An 18,214-nucleotide genomic window follows, 5' to 3' on the forward strand; every position below is an offset into this window, starting at 1 on the left:
TGATAAGATGTAACGAGTGGTGTGCCACAGGGATAGTTGCTAAATTTTCTGATGATGCAAAGATAGGTAGAAAAGTAACTTGTGAAGAGGACATAAGGGAGCTACAAAGAGTTAAGTGAGTTGGCAAAGATCTGGCAAATGGAGTATAATGTGGGAAAGTGTGAAATTGTCCACTTTGGCAGGAAGAATTAAAAAAAGCATATTATCTAAATGAGATTGCAGAGCTCTGAGATGCAGAGGAATCTGGGTGTCCTAGTGCATGAAATGCAAAAGATTCGTATGCAGGTACAGTACGCAATTAGGAAAGCTCATAGAATGTTATCATTCATTGTGAGGAGAATTGATTACAAAAGTAGGGAGGTTATGCTTCAGCTAGACAGGGCATTGGTGAGACCACATTTGGAGTACTTTGTACAGTACTCGCCTCCATATTTATGAAAGGATGTAAATGCGTTAGAGGCAGTACAGAGAAGGTTTACTTGACTATTACCCGGAATTGGGCAGGCTGTTGTACGAGGAAAGATTGGACAGGCTCGGCTTGTATCCACTGGAAATTAGAAGAGTAAGAGGCAACTTGATTGAAACGTATAAGATTCTGAGGCGTCTTGACAGGGTGGATATGGAAAGGATGTGTTCCCTTGTGGGATAATCTAGAACTCGTGGTCACTGTTTAAAAATAAGGGGTCACCCATTTAAGACAGAGATGAGGAGAAATTTTTTCTCTCAGAGGGTCGTGAGTCTTTGGAATTCTCTTCCTCAAAAGGCAGAGTCTTTGAATATTTTAAAGCAGAGGTAGACAGATTCTTGATAAGCAAGGGGGTGGAAGGTTATTGGAGGTAGGTAGAAATGTGGAATAATCAGTTCAGCCATGAACTTATTGAATGGTGGAGCAGGCTCGATGGTTTGAGTGGCCTACTCCTGCTCCTAATTCGTATATTCATATGACCAGTTTGCAGATTGCAGCATTGTGCAGCAGAAAGCTTAAAATGTCTTCACTATGAAATGTGGCATGGAGCTAATCAGGCACACAGTGACATCTGGCCTCTTCCATTGCCTATGCTTCCAACTTGTGAAACTCAGTGCCTCAAGCGAAGTTAGCCATCTGAGACATCTTTTGTTTCTTTTCCCTGATTAAACTCCTGCTTTCACTCTGCTAACCCTTTTATCTGTGCCAGTGAAATAAATTATGGTATTCTAGCTGGCACAGAAAGCATCATAACTCACTCCTTCCCTTTTGTCAGATCTGATATTATATCTTGGTTCAATCATGCCTGTTACTCTTCTGTGTCTCATGAGAAATCTGTCTAATGCTCCTGGCACCTTGGTCAATTCAAACGTTTTGACTAACATCAAATTGATTCACTCTCTGGACATGTAGTATTAATGGCATGCTCTTATCATTCTCAAGATACTGAATTTACTGTTGTCATATACCGAACTACCTTTCCTTCTCCTGGGAAATTTGTTCCTGTTCACCCAAACCTAAGAAAAGTGATTCTTCTTACCCTTCTAACTCTCACCTTCTTTGCCCTGACATCAGAAATTCTTTAAATGTCTGCAACTTGCTGCTAATTCTCAAATTATTTATCACTTTGAAATTTCCTGTATGATATTCTACTTAGTGTTCTACTGGTGATCTTGTTTCCTGTGTTACACACCTCTGGAATGATGCTCTATAATACTTTGGTTCATCATCTGTGTAAGGAGTGAGGGTTTTCCCCGAAAACAAAAACGCAAAAACGCCTCGAGAGTCGGATGTCTTGTTCAAACGAGCAATCTTTATTACGAGCATGCAAGGAGAAGTCCTACTCGCACGAATGATCGTAGGGGTTCTACTAATACAATGTTTGAGCAGTCAATTTATACAGTTACAAGAGGTTTACTTGACAAGCTGTTTCTATAATTACATCATCTTCCCACCTTACTCTTGTTCCTGATCTCAACTTTTCTTAAACATACTATCATATAACTCCCTGTCCCTTTTCCCCTGACCTCGTCTACCTCTTGATTAGATTGTTCATGTGATTCTCTGATAACCTTTTATCAAGTTTCAGGGGCCTAAGTTTTACGCCAAGTATCCCACGACCCTCATTCATCAGTCTCCCCTTACAATCTGTCATTACCTTTGACATCGCCAAACCCTTTGAAGGATCTGGCACCATACTCTTCCAAACAAGTTACCATTATTTAAAAAAAACAACCAGAGCTATGTTTGTGACTATCTACTTTTCTCTCGCATCACTGCATTAATGCCGACTAGCTTGTCTTTTTGTATTTGTTCCTGGGTTGCCAAGGTTGTTTCATCCATTTCCAATTCTAACCTATCTAAGTCTAACCTATAATTCCCACCTCCACCTTTAGTTCTTCTTCCACTGGTGAAATTCTTAGTTTCTCTCATTTAATGGAACTCTATTTTCTTCATTCCAGAAACTGGAGCCAAGGTCAGTTCCATCCTGTGTGCAAAACATTGATCAAATTTGTCCAAGATTTGAATATTAGTTTCATATTTGGGGACACGCCTCTTTCCGTTTTGGAAAAAATGTAAGAAGCAGCTCACCATCTGATACTCAATTTATCTCACCTCTCTATTCTCTGGCCTCACTTTCCATTGCAAATTTTTTAGTCACGTGCCTGCATTCTTCAAACTTTAAAAAAAACCAAAGGCTAGATTTTACCAGCCCTTTAGAGACGGGCTGGGAAGCGGAAGGGCTGGTAAGATGGTATCAGGAGGCGTCTGGAGGGGAGAACAACCTTTCCTGCCACCACAGCAAATTACCAATGGCGGGTACCTCAGCGCTGCAGCTGTCCACCGGGAGGCCAATTGTACCAATCAAGTGACCAATTAAGGGCCACCTCCCGCACTCACTGGCATTTTACCACTGACAGGATGGGCTGCTACCGTGTTGGGAGGCTGGAAGGTAAACGCTGATTGTCTCCCAGTGGGTTCCCAGAGGGGGCCCTCCTTTCTGGGCACTCCATGGCCCACAGAGGGGCCCCCAGCTGCAATGGCCACCCACCTGCTGGCAATGCACCGCCACTGGAAGGTGACCCCACTCCAATCACCGGGGCCTGCTTGTCTGGCCCTGGCACTGTAAGAAGAAAGACCTGCCTTGTTTTCGAGGATGCTTCGGCATGGAGTTGCCCTCTCCTTCTTCCTGCAGCCTCTAACCATGGCACTGTTTAGGCTGCAGTGTTGCCAGCCCTCTGATTGGCCCGGCTGCTCTGAGAGTTGGGCAGCAGTCCTGGCAGCGGTCTTTTAATTGGCCACCGCTGGTAAAATGCCACCCAGAGTCTTGCTGCCCACCAGTGCAGGGTCGGGTCCCGCTTCTGGCAGCAGGACTTCTTAGCTGGCGGAAAAATTCAGCCCGAAGTTTGACGTGCCTATTCATAATTTCTTGATTTCCTATGGTAGCATTCTACACTATGGCTCTGGGATCTTCCTCTTGGTTTCTTCTTTAAAGAAATGTTATGTCTTTCTCAGGAAATGTTTTTGTATTACCAGATGATTGAACAATTGAGAGGACACCAGCAATGCTATTACAACCATTCCACAATTCATCGATCGTTTGATTCCCATTTAAACTGAACCTTCAGTGCATCAGTACATCCGAGGAAACAGAAACAACTTGTAACCACCATTTAAGTTCTCAGTTCAGATATTGCAAGAAACCTTCTTATTGTCGCAAAGCTATGCAGAGCTCAGGAAAAGCTTTATTGAATGCATACAGCACTTAAAAGGTAAAATGCTTTTTGCCTGCTTGCCATAATTTATGGTTAAAATGAAAGCTTTTTTAACTTGATGCCTAGTCCAAATATCCGCTTTGGAGGTTAATAAGGTTGCTTTTGTTCCCAATTGATGATTAATATCATTAATGCTGGCATGTGACCTTTCGTTGCGATCTTTAGAGATCTTGAGGTACTTGTAGCCCCATTATGACCTGACAAAATAACTTTTCTGTATCACAGTAAGGAATAAAATGATATCTGCCTGATGGTTTTACTTTACAATAAGCGGTACAAACAGAATACAGAATAAGAAGATATGGCGGGCAATCATTATCACACTTACGGCACTTGCTCTGGAATTTGTTACTTTGTCACTCAAAATGATCATGTCAGTTCATTTGCAAGATATTCATGGTATCCCACCACTGCTTGATGGGTGGCATCCATATCTTAAATAATATTTCAAATTCCAATGTATTAACAATCAAGAACAACTTCTAAGAATTGATATGCTGTCCAAGGCTATTCTCAAATGTCCAATTAGAATTGTCCTCTGTCAACAAGAACCAAAGCATTTTCAAACTTGCACAGTTAAGCAAACACTCCATTATAGTATGTGGGAAAGTTTTCGACTGTACTGCATCTTCATTTCATTCATTAGAAACTGTTCTTGTTGCTGAGGGAGAAATTTTAGATATTAATGTTGCAGAAGATTTTCCTTAGTCTGTGATCTGGTCACAGAAAACATTGGAAAATCAGTCGGAGTGCAACTTCCAGTTAAATTAATTTCTTCTGCATTTCTAAACTGCCAATAGTATTACAGGTGGCCATTTTGCTCAGTTGGATCTCTTTCCTATTTATATCCATTGCACATATGATAGTCTAAAATATCAATTGAAAATATAATTTAATGAAGAGAGTGATAAATATTGTCAATTCTGCAGCTTAATACAAAGCTTATGCATTAAACAGTGAATGGAGACCAGCACAATACAGAGATTTTTTTTTTAATTTACATGAAATGCAAACAGTAGATACTGTGATAGGTTAACTTACTTTTTAATTTTGAGGTTCAGGTAGAAGTTTGACCTAGTTCAATTCATGAAATTAAGGCTTATCATTCAGTTTTCTTACAGGAGAATCTTGCTGATTATTTAAATAAAAGCAAAATAAAATCAGCATTACAATTTTTTTTTTATTTTTTAGAAACAGTTTTACTCCAAATCACAGATAAAGGAGTAATACATTTCGTTTATAACCTACAACTATTTTTGTCACATCTGTATGTAAGATTGCTTACAAAATATTTGAATTCTCAAAGGGTTAGTCAACCATAAAATGTGGTTAACTGTTTTCCAAAGTCAAGTATTTCAGAGTCTATGTGGATCCATAAGTAATGCCCGAAAATAAGACTCATTAAAAAGTAAAAATGATCAATTACAACAAAGATCCTTTAGCAGACAGGATAGACCTCCAATCAGTCCTGAAACTACTACTCTTCACTTAATGGAAAAATTAATTAACTGATTGCCTTTAATCAATTACATACTGCACGGTGGCGCAGTGGTTAGCACTGCAGCCTCACAGCTCCAGCGACCCGGGTTCAATTCTGGGTACTGCCTGTGTGGAGTTTGCAAGTTCTCCCTGTGTCTGCGTGGGTTTTCTTCGGGTGCTCCGGTTTCCTCCCACAAGCCAAAAGACTTGCAAGTTGGTAGGTAAATTGGCCATTATAAATTGCCCCTAGTATAGGTGGGTGGTAGGGAAATATAGGGACGGGTGGGGATGTGGTAGGAATATGGGATTAGTGTAGGATTAGTATAAATGGGTAGTTGATGGTCGGCACAGACTCGGTGGGCCGAAGGGCCTGTTTCAGTGCTGTATCTCTACACATCTACACATAACTTGCAACAGGCAATTCCACTAGGAGATTTCACATGGCATTGCTCATAGAAAGTCTGAGTTCTTGTTTATGTTTAGAGATACAGCACTGAAACAGGCCCTTCGGCCCACCGAGTCTGTGCCGACCATCAACCACCCATTTATACTAATCCTACACTAATCCCATATTCCTACCACATCCCCACCTGTCCCTATATTTCCCTACCACCTACCTATACTAGGGGCAATTTATAATGGCCAATTTACCTACCAACCTGCAAGTCTTTTGGCTTGTGGGAGGAAACTGGAGCACCCGGAGGAAACCCACGCAGACACAGGGAGAACTTGCAAACTCCACACAGGCAGTACTCAGAATTGAACCCGGGTCGCTGGAGCTGTGAGGCTGCGGTGCTAACCACTGCGCCACTGTGCCGCCCCTTATTAGAACACAGGTGATATGGTAAGTAATATTACTTATCAATAGGAGCCTTGCAATCCAGGAAGAAGCTCCAGAATTTGGCAGTACTGGAACAAGGCCTCAGGGTCTGAGAGCACTGGGTTTTCAGAAATGCTCAAAAAGGAGTTTCTGGGAATGCTGGGTTAGGTTCCTGGTATGAATAATTATGGCTACAGGGGTGTTAGGATCTGGGTGTATTGGCCAAGGATGGTCTCGGGGTTTGAAAGCAACAGGGCATTCTGGGATCAGGAAACACTGGGAATGCAATCTTGTGGTTTGTGGATATTGAGCGGATCCCAAATTCTCAAGAGATTGGGGACATATCTGAGAGCAGGATACTAGAGTTCAGTGAGCCTGAAGAGATGGTTTCAGAAAAATGAGTGTAAGAGCATTTGTAATTGCTGGGATTTAGCACTACTCAGGAGGCAAGGTCTAGCAGACTTGTGGGGTATGGGCTTGGAGAATTGGACCCAAACTACATTTGTCACTGTTGAACCATCTGATTCCAAATACCCTCGACTGTTCCTGCCTGACAGTTTCCTCCCTTCCCATCTGTAGCTGATTTTGTGCCTTCAGGTACTAAGATACCCAAACTTCAGCTGGTTCCTGTCTATTAAAGCATTTAATTGTAAAACTTCTGCTTCATAAAATTAACGAATGGAAAATCATAGGCTTTAGGGGCACAATTTCACAATATGTGCTCCAGACATGCACTAGGACCACAGATGTAGAAAATCTACCCGTTAGTGCACCATTGATGTGTTTTCCAACTGATAACTTCTTTAATGAACTAAGTATCTATAAAACTCATATAATATCCAAAAGTCGGTTTTGTGCAGTTTTCAGGTTTCGAACTAAATATTTTTTTAACACAGTTCAGAGGGCAATAATTTTTTAGACAAGTAGACAACCAAAGTAAATGGAGATGTGGCAAAAATAAATACATTCTCAATAAACAATTTCAGTGTCTTCTTGCTGGTGCCATCGGTCTGAGCTGTTGATACCTGAAAACATCATTTGTCAATAAATGTCTGTCTGAAGATTTGAGAATCTAACTTTCAGTTTCTTTCAAATTTACTTGAAAAAAAGCCAAAGAAATTCCCTAATCATCACAGAATGTGAGACTGCACCCTATTACCTTTCAACTCCTGTTGATGCACAAACTGTGAGCTGGGAAATTTTGCATATTCTTAGAATGCATAGATGTGGTCAAGAGGTCTCTCCAACTGGTGAGATAAAAATATTATATCAAAAGTTAAGCTTTTGACCCAAGCTGAGGCCTTGAAGTAAAAACTTTAAATGAGGGTGTTAAAAGACAAAGAAATAATCCAATGAGTAAATGTAATCAGCTGACTGTGACAAAATGTATTTTTTCACTTTGGGCATGAGAAATTTTAGTTACTGAAGTAAAATATGGTGAACAAAGCATTTAAGTGATTCAATAAGCCATATTGGAAAATATTCACAGGTTTAGATGTTAGGGTTTTGCCATTATAAATGATTACAAACAGATTTCCATTCCAAATGTTTACATAGGACTTTGGAGTTAAAACTTAAAATTGTGATATGGCAAGTGAATTTGTGACTAGAAAGTGCTTGTCATATGCAAGACCTTTAATGTATAGGTAAATGTAAGCATTGTCTAAGAATACATTCTTTGATTGTCAGCTTGTTTTAAGCAGTTTTCTCCAAGGATTTGTAATGGGGCCTTAGCTCTACACACATATATTAACTACTTGGATAGAGGAATACAGAGTTGCATATGCAAGTTTGCAGATGATACTGTTAGCAATGTAGTATAAGGACGCAAAGGGTTAATATAGAAGACAGTGAGAGAGCCCCCTCCCATTGTATGAGCGATGATGTAATGGTCACGTGAGATAGGCTTGAAAAGAAGAAGGCAGAGCAGCACGAAGGATGTTCGCTTAGGTGACTTGTGTTGTGTGATTGCCTTTAAGAATAATGTACCTTTAAGATCTTAGTATGCTAATGAGCTAAGTACCAAGATGTGGTCATGTGACTATGTGCCAGTCTCTCTCTGTAACTGTAACACCAAGAGGTAAGTCCTGTAAATAGTTCTGCACTGTGTATACTTGTTAGCTGTTAATAAATCTGTTTGAGATCTTCAATCAACTGAAGTGTATGCATCTCATTTATGTTGCATCAGACAACATAAAAAGTTTCTCATTACAACTTGCAGAGAGTGTATATAGTAATTGTAAATAATAAAGAGTTGTTAGCTATCCTTCACTGGAGTCGATGACTTTCTCTGGAATGCCCTACAATGCTACTAATACAAACCCAGCAACCCAACAGGAGACATAGTAAATTGGGTACATGGGAGCAGGAAGTTACAAAGGAACATCGACAAATGAAGTGAGTGGGCAAAGAATTTGGCAGATGGAGTTCAATATGGGGAAGTGTGAGGTCATCCACTTTGAATCCAAGAAAGGCTCATCAGAATATTTTCTTCATGATGAGAGATGAGGAATTCTGGAGCAAAGGGATTTAGGTGCCCATGTATACCAATCCATACAAGCTAGTGGACAGGTACAAAAAGCAACTAAAAAGGCTAATGGGAAAAAAAAATCAGGAAGTATTGAGGTAGTGGAAAAGGTAATGAAAATCTGGAACTCTCTCAGTGAAAAGGCTTTGGATGCTGGGCCAATTAGAAATCTCAAGACGGAGATCGATAGAGTTTTGTGAGGGAAGGGTATCAAGAGAAACGGGAAAGGTCAGGCCAACATAGTTGAGGTACAGATTAGATGTGATCTCATTGAATGGCAGAGCTTGAAATGACCTATTCTGTTCCCTATGTTCTCATTGCAACACAGAATAGTGGATACCTGAGAAAAGCTGTAAGGCAGTAAACTAATCCAGAAGCACAGATAACATAGTAAAAAAAAAATTAGTCATGTGAAACAGAGATTAGAATCTAGCTTTAAAATCACAGGGCTGAATTTTGTTGAGCTCCCAACGTTGGGCGCCGTGGTGGGGGAAGGCCAGAAGATAGGAGTGGCAGCAGCTGACCACGGAGTCTGATGCCGGGATTGCCAGGTCCAATCCTCCTGGCAGCGGCGAGCCTCCATGGCGGCCCCACCCACCACTCGGCAACGGGACCCAACTTTAAATATTTAAATAAACCTCATGAATACATTTGCCTACAATTCTCCGCAATCTTACCGGCTGTCTATGCGACAGGCAGCACTCACGTGCCTTCACTTCCCTGTCTAGGGAAAGCTGGCTCCACTGAGGTGGGGAAGGGGAGAACTTAGGATTTTTAGTGTAGTGGGGGGGGGGGGGGGGGTGGGGGGTGCGGTCAACTCTCCATGTGTAGTGTGGGGGGGAAGAGGTGACCTCTGCACTTTGTGCAGTTGTGGGAGATGGGGGGTGGAGAGGTCAAAGCTTCAATGTAAGATTTTGGGGAGGGGGGTGGAAACGGGGTGGCCATTTATTTTCATTGCATTGCGGGAGGGTGGGGTGCTGTACGGGTCAGAAACGTATTTACAGTGTAGTTTGGGGATACAGGGTTCAACTGTGCAGGTCTGGCATACCTTTAAAAATGGCGCAGAGACAGCTAATGCCATTCACAGCATCGTAGAGCCCGCCCCGCCACGCCACGTGATTGTGGATGGGGGGGGTGGGGGTGGGGGCGGTCAGCCTGGAATATTTAAATCAGCTGCATGTTTTATTGCAGCGGCGTGGTGGCATGCGGCCCGTGTGTGTGGGCCATCATTTGTTTCTCCCGCCACTGCTCCCAGCAGCAGGACAGGAAAATTCAGTGCACAGAGTTTGATTAACGTTTAAATACATTGGGACCTCTTGCTGAGTCAATGAATAGATACGCCATATGGCAGAAAGGCCCCATATTTAATCCCTGCAATGTGTAAATTATGTCATCTCAGGCAGGGCTATGGTGGAACTATTCCATTGGTCTCACTGTGATGGTTCTGCAGAAATCTAAGGGGTAAATTATCCAGGGATCTCACTTCTGATTCCGAGCCAAATGAATCTTCCTGGAAGCTAGCTTTGTCTGGGTGTTCAAATACTTATGGAGGCAGATCTTCTGGATGTGGCAATAAATCCCAACGAGCTGACCTTGCTACACTTTGTAAGGCTGACCTCATTAAATGTGAATTGTGTTTTCATAGCTTGCATTGGACCTTCCAGTAGAAGCTCAATGTTAGGAATGGGGGTGGAGTGTGGAATAACACATTGCTGGAGCTGGTATAGGCCGCATCTGTTATTTTAAAGACTTTTCAATTCTTGCTGGACTCAAATGTGAAAATGACAGGCAGGCATAGAAAGTACTGCTATTTTGTGATATTATTTTGGAGTTGCTTGTGTTCCGAGATTACTTCTACTTCTTTTGTAAAATATGTGTTAAGGACTTATATTTGAATTATGAACACTGATTCATCTGGAATCTTGAAGAGATTGCTGAACTTTGTTTTTTAAAAGTCAGCAGAAGGTTCCTGGATTTGGCTAGCAAACAAGTCTTACTGGAAAGCACCTGTCTGTGGATAATCACCCAGAAGGGGTTGTTCTTGACCTGGGGAGAGGTTTACCAAGAAATGACAGCTCAAGATTTATGGATGTCAGGAAGCTTGACTTCTGGAAGGTTTTAGTTTCGATTTGCACTGTTACAACAGACAGTCGGGTTTTGCCTACCAGAAGAAGAATAGTTCATCTCTCTCTCTTGAAAACAAATCCTCATCCAGTATATCAGATTCCTATTTCCTCCTGTATTTGAAGAAACCCTGAATGATTGAAGAAACTTTTGTATATCGAATGTGTGGGAATTGAAACCTTGTTGCTGCATTTCTGCTGTAAAACCTATTTGAAGCCTCCATATCTGCATTTCTTGGAAAGCCTACCCAAACTGATCTTCAACATTGCCTAGAAAGAACTGTTCTAGGAAGATCCTAGTGATAGCCATCTATACGCACTTGGGATACCAAATCAAACCCAAGGATAAGTATTCAGGCTAAGTGTTTTTTCTTTCTTTCTGTTTTCTTTGTGACAGCTATAAACAAAAATCCCTTTTATTTTCCTGGTTATCTGGTGTGTATGTATGTGTATGTGTGTATAAGGGGCTAGGGTAAATCAGAGGCTTTAATATTTCATTTGTGTGTATGTTTTACTTGATTATTGGTTAGGACTTGGTTTATAATAAAGTGATAATGTTGTTGTTTATTAAGGAAACCTGGTTGGTGTGTTTTATTCTGGGAAAAATAGAGTATATGATTGACTGTATCGGTAGGTGGGAAAATTTAAATGTATGTTGTGACCTGTAGAGAAGTGGAACTAGACTAAACGGTGCACTCCTCCCGCCTCGGTCGTAACGCTTGTATAAGAAGTGCAGCAAAAAAAGTCACTCTTTTTTTGAACTGCAGATCACCCTTCTATCCAATCAGTCTGGCATGAGGTGGCAGGAAGGCAGACTCAATACTGTGCCCAAAAGCTGAAGGACATGGGAACAAATGACAAATATCTGCTTAGATGTATTACACTATATCAAACTAAATAATATGCCTTCATGTGCATTATAAGCATCTTTTATTGCTGATTTTTTCTCCTCTTCTGAAAGCAGTGACTCATGCTAGAAAATAATTATGGTATCCATCTTACACCTTGCCCAGAGTGAGTGACCATTTTTCATGGATGAGCCTAAATATTGAGCAAATTATGCATGTTGCAATGAGCTTCCTTTCAGCTTGGTAAAATATGACTGAGGCAGCATTCTAAACCCTCAGGAAACAGCTTTTCCCAAACTTTCTATCCATGCCTAACTGCAGCAAGTCACACTTTATTACTGCTACTTCAAACAGGAATGGTTATTTTATTACCATTTGAAAAGATGAGCTCACAGAAAGCAGCAGTACAAGACAACTGAGCTGATTCATTTCTGAGTTTGAAGGAAATTAATCCACATATTCAATTACTCACACACAAGCTATAATATTTGCCTCTCATTCCTGATGTGCACTTCAAACTTTCAACATCATATTGCTGCTTCCATGAATCAGCAGTGTATAACAAGTGTCATACTCGAGTGGGAGGAGGGACCTATCATCAGCTTGCATAAGCTATATTCAGTATTCTGGGGTTCACGAATGTACAGAGAGTTGGCCAAAATGCAGATCTTAGCAAGCTCATTATTGGTACCATGCTTTTCCTGTTCTTCTTTCATTCCTTCATCTACAGTTTCCAGCACATCCTCATGACACAGACTATTAGCTGCATATGCTCCATTTTAAGAATTGTCTTGTGACTCCAAGGAGATTTTGTAAGTCCCAATTGTGTTCAAAATGCTTGCACCTCACACAAATAAACGTCAGACCCTTCTTCAGTACTAAGCACCAACACAGGAGACTGAATTTCTGCAAGGGTTTTCCTGATCACCTGCCATAACTTTGGGGATAGGTCTGTAGAAACGCCACAGAAATGACATAAACTGAGGTTTCAGCGGATCTTTCAATGAAATTATGGCAGACAATTGAGAAAACACCTAGACATATCCCCCCAGGGGAAAGAGACAATCAGTTTGAAGAAGATCACCAAATGAGAAGCAGAGCACGAATAAGCAGGAGCAGGTGATGGTGGTTGTGGCAGCAGGGGAGGATCAGAAACTGCAATACTCAAATGGCCAACACACATCCTTCCTCAGCTGTAGTGCCCAGGGATTCAAGTCTCACAGGGCCTGCATATATAAGGAGGATGCTGTCTGAGCATCATAGTTCTTGCAGCCATTGAAGAATGCAGCATCTATGGAGGACTCTACTATCCACTTATTGTACAGTTGAATATAGAGTGCAGCACAACTTCAAGGCCATTTGCAGAAGAATCCTGACTGACAAAGGTCTTAAGACTCTCCCTTTCTTAAAGGCCCATTTTCCAACTCTTATTTTCTCTACCATTCCATTTCTAAACTTCACATTCTCCATAATCTTTGAACAGGTCACTGTTAACCAAGTGCACACTCTCTCCTCTTCCTATTATGTCTTGTTAAGTACTACCAACTTGGTTTGTACTCTTCCGCCAACATTGATAACAATTAGCAATGACATTCTGGATGATCAGATTGTAGGAGGCTGTTCCTCTATGACATCTTTCCTCTATGACACCTTTGCTTTCTCTGACACAGTTAACTGCTCCATGTAGCCCGGTCATGCATGAAACACATTTCTGGGTAGTTGGTGAAAGATACCTCTGCTTAAAACAAGCAGGAGCTATATTTTAATATTTAAACAATGTAAGAGCACTGTGTCTTTCCTCCCAGAACACCATGTTGATATAGAGTTGCAAAGAATTCTCAAGACAGAAACAAACCATTCTACCAAACTGGCCAATGTTGGTGTGGATGTTTTACATAAATATCCTCCAACACGAATTTATTGAAACCAGTCTGCATATATTTATATTCCTTTCTCCTTCACATACATATCTAGCTTCACCGTAAAGGTTTCTATGCAATTTGCACACAACTATTCCTTGTGGTAGCAAGTTCCACATTCTAATCACTCCCTAGGCAAATACATTTCTCCTGAATTCCTTATTGTATTTATTAGTGACTATCTTTTAATTCATTCACGGGAGGTGAGCATCACTGGTAAGGTTAATAAGTATTGCCCATCCCTAATTGCCCTTGAGAAGGTGGCAGTTCTTGAACTGCTAAAGTCCATATGGAGAAGGTACTCCAACAGTTAGGGAGGGAATTCCAGGATTCTTGCCCAGTGACGATGAAGGAATGGCATGTTCAATATTTTGTAATGGTTATATCTTCTCAACTCTGGTATCATCCATGTAAATCTTTTTTACACCTTCTCCAGTGCCTCTATATCCATTTTGGAATATGGAGACCAGAACTGTGCATAGTACTCTTAAGTGTGATTTAACTTAGCAATAACTTCCCTACTTTTCAATTATGTTCTTCTAGAAATGAACCACAGTGCTTTGTTTGCATTTAAAAAAAATTGTCCTATTAACTTGCATTGCTACTTTTAATGATTTGTGAATGCGTACCCCTAGATTCCTCTGCTCCTCTGCTCCATTTAGATGCTTATTTTCCAATATATTGCTTTCTTATTCCCTCTACCAAAATGCACCACCTCACACTTACCTATATTGAAATTAATTTTCCATTTGCATGCCGTTTCTGGAAGTTTATTAATGTCTTCTTGTACTTTGACCCAGACATCTCAGTATTACCTATAATCCCAGTTTAGTGTCAATCACAAATTTTGAAATTATACTTCTGGTTCCTGAATTTAAATCATTTATGTAAATGGTGGACAACAGTGATCCTAGCACCAATCCACCAAACCACTTCCACCATTTGCCAGTCTGAATAATTAGCTTTAACATCTTTTCTCTGTTTTCTGTTTTGTAGACAGATGGTTATCCATTCTGTCAGTTGTTCCCCAATTCCACTTGATCTGACCTTAGTCATGAATTTATTATGCAGTACCTTATTGAAGGTCTTTTGAAAATCCAACTACATTACATGTCTTACATTACACATTGTTACGACCAGGTGAGACAGGGGTCTAGGGGTTCCCTTTCAATCTTTGCCTGGTTTAACCGTAACAGGGTTTAATTTTTTAAAACACCGCATTTTCGCTCCCCCTCAGTGAATCTTTGTTCACTGCTTTCCAATTGTAAGGCAAAGAAATAAAATCAGACAGGTTTTCCCAAATTTAAACAAGAAAGGTGGAAGTTTATTAATCTTAAATTCGAATTCAGTTAATGACGACAAATACGCGATGCGACCACGCTAGCATGCATACGCAATAAACACACACGCAGATAGAGACAGAAAAAGTAGAAAGAATAAAGGGGAAAAGTTTGAGGCGATATCTGATATTTATTTACAGTCCTTTGAGTTCAATGTGGAGTCTTTGGTTGCTGGTAAGTCTTGCTGTTCATTGGGGCCCAGTGCATGCTTTAACTTGTTTCGGTGGAGGAGTTATTTCTCTCTTGAGGTTTACGTGTCTTCAGTGGGTCCGGAGATTTGTGAGAAAGTGAGAGAGAGCCAGCCAGGAGAGAGGCTGTCTTGTTCCAGGTTCAGTTGCAAAACTGCCAACTGTGTTCAAAACTGTCCTGTGAGCACACTTCAAAAAGCCTGGACCAGCAGGTTAGTCATGTGACCAGCTGCTTTAACCACTTCTGCGTTTATGGATTCCAAAGCTCTCATTTGGGGGGGGTGGGGGGGTGGGGGAGTGCTGTCTCTTACACCAATAAGATGTGGATCACCATTGCCCAGACCAATCTCTGTTAATTGAATCAGTGAGCAATTCTTTTGTCTCTCCAAGCATTGTCTCTTAGTACACAAATGCTTTTTTCAGCCACTGTTGGTCTTTTCAAACAAGCCATCTCTTCACTCCAGCAACAGTTTAAAATTGATGTTCATATGATGAAATTAATATGCCTCATTCCTGGCAGGCAGGGTCTTCAGGACACACATATATATTCTTTCTATCATTTCTTCAAAAGAATTCAATCAGGTTAGTCAAACACGCCCTTCTCTTTTGAAATCCATGTTTACTAATTTCTTCATTCAGTGGTTATGAATCTTCGGAATTCCCTACCCCTGAGGGCTCAATTGTTAAGTATATTCAAGTCTCACATCAATAGATGCTTGGCCTATAATGGAATCAAGGGATATGGGGATCAGGCAAGAAAATGAAGTTGAGGTCCAAGATCAGTCATGATCTTATTGAATGATGGAGCATTCTTGAGAGACCATATGGTCTATTCCTGCTCCTATTTCTTATGTTTCTTAAGACTATTGTTTATTATATTTTCTGTACATATTACATCTTCGAGTAAAGATTTGATTATTATTAGGGGGAGACAGTGGTGTAATGGTGATGTCACTGGACAAGTAATCCAGAGAAACCAGGCTAATATCCTGGGGCAAAAACAAGAAATGCCGGATTCACTCAGCAGGTCTGGCAGCATCTGTGGAAAGAGAAGCAGAGTTAACGTTTCGGGTCAGTGACCCGAAACGTTAACTCTGCTTCTCTTTCCACAGATGCTGCCAGACCTGCTGAGTGAATCCGGCATTTCTTGTTTTTGTTTCAGATTTCCAGCATCCGCAGTATTTTGCTTTTATAATATCCTGGGGCCATGGGTTCAAATCCCACCATGGCAGCTGGTGGAATTTAAATTCAATTAACTAGTAAAAATCTGGAATTGAAAACTAGTCTCAATAACGGTACCATGAAACTATATCAATTGTCGTAAAAATCCCATCTGGTTCATTAATGTCCTTTCAGGAAGGAAATCTGCTGTCCTTACCTGGTCTGGCCTACATGTGACCCACAGACTCCCAGACCCACAGTAATGTGGTTAACTCTTAACTGGCCTCTGAAATGGCCTGATAAACCATTCAGTTCAAGGGGAATTAGGGATGAGCAAAAAATATTAGTCTTGCCAGTGATGCCCACATCCCATGAAAGAATAAAAAGAAAAGATTTCCTACCAACAAAATTATAAATCCCTGAACTTTTTCTATCTCCCTTTTTAAATATAGGAATAACATTGGCTATCCTCAGCCCTTTGGCACGATACCATTTCCTGTATCTAGGCAAGAACAATGTTGTGACTGTTAATGATAGATGTTACCTTCCATTTACTTCTCTAAACTGTTTAAGAAGATACAAGTTGATGAGCACTACAACAGACATCAGAGGCCAGAATCTTCTGGACTCAAAAATTCTCCGGTGTCGAGACCATTCCCAGGTCCTGGCCACAAACGTGTCTGCGGTGCACCCTTCGGCGCCATCTAATGGGCAGTGGCCAGCTATCTCAATGTTCGCCATCCAATTAGGGGGTGTGGGCAGGTTCTGGAGGCAGGAGCTCAGGAAAACCTGGCCCATTGGAAGGGAAGATGGTAGCCCCCACTGTGTGACCAGTGGGTGCATTGCTGAGAGAATGCACTGCAACTGGCATCAGCATCAGTAGAGCAGCTGAACCATGATGAGGCCCATGGTGATCAGAGACATCCATCTCCATGAATTCCACACTCAATAGCAAGACTTGCCTTGCCATTTTCTGCCAGTATCACTTAAATCTCAATCATGTGTAACTCATCCTCCACCTTCCACTTTACAGTCACCTCTTCTTACTTGCCAGAACGCAGACACTGTGAGGGGCCCACGTGATGCTGGCAAGATTACAGTCTGTTCACGAAACTAATGACATCAATGGATATGGGGATAATGTGGGAAAGTGGCAATGAGGTAGATGATCAGCCATGATCTAACTGAATGGTGGAGCAGGCTCAAAGGCTGAATGGCTTGCAGTCACTGTCAAGGAGCATGGAGGAGTCCAGCACCAAACTTGCATATGGTTTTACGCAAGGTTTGGAATCCATCCTTTCTAGCGTGAGAACACTTGCAGATCCAACCATGGTGAAGCGTCTGATGGCTAATCTCTCAGCTTCCATTGCAGTAATATCTGGGTGCTGCAGTGCAAATGCAGATTATTATCATGCAAGCACAGTTTGCTTCCAATCACGCTCACACTGCTGCCATCATGATTGCAGACAGAAGTGTGAAAAGTGGCTTGCAGGGTCTCACAGCAGTTCAGCGACCTGTCCTCTGACAGATTGCTAGGAATGCTGAGGCACTGCCTTGGGGGAGTGGCAGTGAATCCATGGAACACAAACCTGCTGTCCTCTCTCAGGATGACAGCATTTATTCTTCCAACATTGCCACTCCGCCAGTGTCCTTGCTGTTGCCCATCAGCCAGCCAGCCCAGACTGTTGCCGCCCATGCTGAGGTGATACAGTCAAAAGGTGGGCTTTCTAGGGCCAGAGCTGTGCAAGGTCGTTCTGCAAGGCCATCTGCAGTCTCCCCAACAGAAAGTTAGCAGCCTTCCGCCATCCATACTTTCAGCCTGTGGAGAGGCACTGCGTAGGAGCACTAGATCAGGCAAAGACACCCGAAAGACAAGCACTTAGTGAATGCACAAGGGTGATTAGTTGACTTTTTTATGGAATCTTGAATAGTTTGTTCCCTGAAGCTGGTGTTACAGCCAGGTGAGGAGGGGGTCTCAGGCTCCCGTCTTGCCCTTCTTCTCGTTTGACCGCAACAGGGTTTATTCCTTTTTGAACAATGGTTGTGCTTACCACTTCCATGAGTGTTT

At 41.6% G+C, this 18,214-nt stretch overlaps 1 protein-coding gene across 1 annotated transcript in view; it reads right to left on the bottom strand.

The window, feature by feature from the left end:
• The window catches only part of csmd3b (CUB and Sushi multiple domains 3b), a 2,327,439-nt gene that overhangs the window by 2,117,842 nt on the left and 191,383 nt on the right, over positions 1–18,214 (bottom strand). The gene's annotated exons all lie outside the window — the stretch shown is intronic.

The sequence above is a fragment of the Heterodontus francisci genome, chromosome 5 (genome assembly GCF_036365525.1).
Source record: "Heterodontus francisci isolate sHetFra1 chromosome 5, sHetFra1.hap1, whole genome shotgun sequence".
NCBI lineage: Eukaryota > Metazoa > Chordata > Chondrichthyes > Heterodontiformes > Heterodontidae > Heterodontus > Heterodontus francisci.